This window comes from Octodon degus, unplaced genomic scaffold (genome assembly GCF_000260255.1).
Source record: "Octodon degus isolate 3935 unplaced genomic scaffold, OctDeg1.0 scaffold00055, whole genome shotgun sequence".
In the NCBI taxonomy this organism is placed as follows: domain Eukaryota; kingdom Metazoa; phylum Chordata; class Mammalia; order Rodentia; family Octodontidae; genus Octodon; species Octodon degus.
The window spans coordinates 9,247,992-9,252,996 of record NW_004524631.1 but is presented as its reverse complement, the minus strand read 5'-3'; positions in this window follow the sequence as shown (position 1 = coordinate 9,252,996).

Here is a 5,005-nt window from a genome sequence, read left to right as displayed (position 1 = left end):
CCATTACCAAATTTCCAATTCTACTTTTCTCACCCATATTTGTGTACCACCATCTGAAATAACTTTTCCAATTCTTCTTCCTCCCACCTGACAATATCAACCAAGACTACAACCAGATAGTCCAAATCCCTACCCAGACTCTAGGTTACCTAGCAACCTCCTCTTTATATCCCTGGATCTTCAAGTATCTAAAACTGCCACCTAAAATTTATAGTTCAACTGACTTTGCAGGAGCAGTTCAACAACAATCCCTGAAAGACTAAATCTCTGAGAATTGCTTTACCTCCACCCAGGATACTTCTGATCAATTCTTGTTTTTTGTTTTTTTTTTTTTTTTTAACCTTGAACAAAGTGCTACTTACTGACAATGTTGAATTTTATTTGAGTCCTGTACTCTGGGAAGAAAAGATGCTTAAGAAATACACCCCACCAATTCATTCATGTTCTATAAACAGTTAATTGTAAATGACCCATCTGTGCACACATTCTGAATAAAACCCTCTCTATCCTTTCTCTAACAAGTCACATATAACTTTTACTTCCATCTGTAAAAATCCTAGTCCTACTCACCATTCAATGAGATATTCTTCTTTAATGAGTATCATAATGATCTTGCTATTTTGATAATCTATATAAAATCATCTCTTTAATTGTCCCACCTACTTTATCTTTGATAGAAAACAACAACAATAACAAATAAAGTTTTCTGGGGGTATCACTTACACAGCATTTGTTCTACACTAGAAGTTTTGAAGACTTTATAGATACAATGTGAATGGCTTTTGAGGGATTTATTGGCAAAATGTGACCCAAAGCCAGTTCTAAATACTTTCCAAGTTTTTAAATAAGGCATATCAAAGAAGGGATTCAAGCTGTTCAGGAGCCCACTGGGAACAACTTGGAAGCTAAAGAGACTGTGCAAAAGATGTTTCAAGTTGAAAGGGAAAGAAAGAGAATACAGAAGGACATTAGAAACCCAGTAGGTAAGACTAAAAGTCACCCAGGGATTATGAAGTGTTTGAAAAGTGTCCCAAGCTCCAAAGTGATAGTTTAGAACATTCAGAGTAAATCTGGCAAAAATGCCTCTCCTTATGCAATTGCCGAATAACCTTCTGTACACTATAATTATGGAGACTGCAGGAATGTGGATAAAATACAGTTCAAAGACTGAAGGTAGGCTTTGTAATGACAGCGTGGAGGGGGACTCTTGGTAATTGAGATTTTTAAATTCTGCAGCATCCTCTTGAAAAGAGGATGAACAATTTTAATTGCAAGTGATAAAAATAGATAATGTTATAGTAAAATGCCTGTTTTAGAAATAAGCACTAGGATAGGATGCCATGTGAACAGGGGAGGCTGCCTCACAAGTACTAACAAAGAGACACTGGAATCTATTTTCTAATACTTTTACCCAAGTTCTACCTTCAGTTTCTATGTGAAACCTATGATTCCTTCATAAAAGATTCAGAGAAAATTCCTTTGTATAGATTTGTTTCATAAAATAAGAGTATAAAACATTAATGTATTAAAAAATAAGACTTAAAGTCACTCTGTCAGCAGGCAGGAGAGCTTTGGTTTGAGGCCAGTCATACATTTGGAATGTCACCTTTATACTTTGATTATTTGCGTGTTTTGTTCTTTTCATAAATGGCAATCTTCCAAAAAGAAAACCATTACTCTGATTTTGAAGGTCACAAAGTGAAGTAAAATGACCTGTCATTAAAAAAAAACAGCATCAAGAGGCAGCTACAGTGAGGAGCTGCCAGTTATCGGTGGACTGCCTCAGCACCCAAAGCACTCTCTAATGCCTGCTCCGTAACAGTGCCACAAAACCCACGTTATATTCCCTTTGCAAACTGGCACATCACATTCTTCAATTAGAGGGCACTGTGGAGGCCCTGGAAGAGAAGCGGGTGCCTGGATTTCCCACCTCCATCCAGTGGATCCTCTCCTCAGGCTGCTAGCGTCCACTCTCTCCAGTACCAGGCTCCAGCAGCACCGACCTCTCCAGGATTTCTCCAGCTCCAGGCACTTGCCAGACAGCATCCCCTCCATCCAGAGCCAACAGCCTCCCCTGCTAGCAGAGGGCCAGCTGACTGGCCCCACTCCTCAATAACTTTCTTTTTTTCCCCCATAATTTTATTAACAGACAAATAGCAATGAGACCGTTTCAAATCAAATTGGTAGAACAGTTTCAATAATTAACACATTGCATACTGTCTTCCTAGTGGTTATTTGCTGTAAAAGATGCAGACATGGGGCTGGGGAGATGGCTCAGTGGAATAAGCGCTTCCCTGGCAAGTGCAAGGACCTGAGTTCAATCCCCGGTTCCGGAAAAAAAAAAAAAAAAAAAAAAGATGCAGACATGATATCCTATTTACAAACACTATTACAATTCCCTCTATTCATTAAGAGAATGTAACTATATATCTATCCCAACCATTTTGAATACACAGATACAAAATGGACATTCATTTATATATCCCCTTTTTTGTTTAGTTCTGTCATTCGAATATTATAGCTGTGTTAACTCAGCAAAAATATTCTAAAAGAATCCAGTAGTCCATAATAGTATTGGGTCTTCTGCTTGACTGGCACTGTCAGAAATTGTTGACCTCAGTCCCCTACAGCTCAAGATAACAACATGGCTCTACCTCTGGACTTATGTGTAAACCTAAGAATTATATAATTCTTTATGCCTATTTTTAAAATATATTTTAATTTTTAAATGGTTTTTTATCATATTCTGTAGGACTTAAAGTTCAACATATCAATCCCTGATGAAAAATACTTGTTCCATGTTATGCCTAAGATGTTTGATATCCTCAATAACTTCCCATAATATCCCCAAAGGCAAGTAGAGGGCCTCCTATGGGCACCCTTGCTGTGAGCAGCCTCACCGCACGCCCTGGGGTTCTGTAGTGAGACTAAGGGAAAGCAGTCCCCGTGATGGTTTTCTGCTGACACAGTGATGGTCGTTCCTTCCAGATTTCTACCTGCTGCAGTCTCAGTGAGGCGATGAGTGTCCTTTCCCATGGTTACCCCACTGCATGTCTTGACAGCAGTAAAGGCTCCTTTTTACATTTCCCAGTCCTATATTGTGTAGAGCTATTTAATTCTTGTCAATTTTCTGTAGTCTCCCTATACCACATTTTAACTCAGAAGAAAATATTGCACTGCAAAATTAATTCTACACTGTACCTATTTGGGCTGCAGCTGCTCTTACACTGCCAGGCTTTTCTCTTCTCTGACTGTAGCCAGTTTCCTGAACCAGTATTAACTTTTCTTGGTAGATGTCCCAAAGCACTTTCATAACATGTAGTGAAATTCACCTCCTATCCTACTTTGAAACTACTTTCTTCTTTATTTCCTCTCTTAATGGCTGTCTTTTATTTTCAGGCAGTGATACAATCATCAAATCCCAAAACCTAAAAGTCATTCTGCTACGGTCAGTGTTCACAGTCCTTTCAGTGCAATATTTTTAAAATTTCTCAACTAAGTAGGTACTTTCTTTCTAAGTTCTTTTTGCCTTCAAAAGGAAAACCACTCACAGAAAGCATTCACGGAATGGCTAGGATGTATAGTCGGGGTGCTATAGTGAGCCTCGCAACTCCAAAGGCAGGCCTCATTATCTTAATGTCACACAGGAGAACACTGAGTGGTACGGTTTGTGTCTAGATGTCTCCCCAAAGCCTCATGTAGTCATCGGGTGGCTTCTACTGTTTGTGATCAATTCACGATCCAATGCAGGGACTAGGTGTGTAAGTGCTACACCCGCCCTGGGGCAGATAGCCTGAATACAACGTAAGGAAGGAAAAGAGGCTTGCTGTCTGCCACTGCTCCTCCCTTTTTGCTCTTGCTGATTTGCTGTCTTCCACTGCCATGAACTGTTGCACTCTGCCATGTGCCACTGTGCCTGGGAGCCACCTGATTATGGACTGAAACTTCCACTAACTGTGAGCTAAATAAATCTTTCCTTCCTTAATTCTGGGTGTCACCCCAATCATGCATGTCACACATGGTATCCTGGCCCCACCCCCAGGGCACAGTGAGCTGCCACATGGTAGCACATGCCTGTAATCCCAGTGCTGCAGAGGCTGAAAAGAAGGAGGATTATTATGAGTCTGAGCTGCATAGTGAGACCTGTATCAAACATGTAAAATTAAAAAAAAAAAAAAAAATTCTGGATTTCAGGTATTTCATCCCAGCAAAAAGGGAAAAGTAATCGAGACACTGAGAAAAGATGAATTAATTTATTCATAGACACATTTATAGCAAAAGGCTAAGTAATGAGTAAAAAACAGCTCACTACACATAAATTCCCACAACTATGACATCCTTCCTTCAATCTAGCCCCTTAACACATACACATCGCATACATTCGAGAAAGTTCCCTAAAATATAAATGTAGTCCTGCCAATTTCCTGTTTCAAACATCTTAATAGCAGTTTTGGTTTTGGATAGAATTTGATAAGTAATGTTTTCTCACCACTCCACTCTCACTTCATCAGATGGAACACCTGCAGGTGAGTTACATATAACACTTTTTTTTGTTTTGTTTTGTTTTTAACGGAACCAGGGAATGAACTCAGACCTTGTGCTTGCCAGGGAAGTGCTTATTCTACTGAGCCATTTCCCGGCCCCTATAGATAACACTTTTAAGGCCATCAGCAGTCTGTGGAAGCAAAACTGACCAAATGAAGTGAATTTTTAAATGTATTTTAGTACAGAATCTACAGGATATCACTATGCAGATTGGACTCACAGTGATCTTCCAGTAGTCAACCTCCCAAGCACTAGGATTATAAGTATGTGCCACCAATCCCAGTCTCAAAAATTTTAAATATAGTAGAACTCTTCCTTGCTAAACCACGATTGCTAAGTATTTTCTTCTGTGGATTTAGCATGTTTAGGCAACAGATTTATACAGGTCAAAAGTTTCTTTTATGGGAAAGTGAAATCCAGAGTTCTTATGGCTAGGCAAATGAGAGTAGTATGTTGCAAT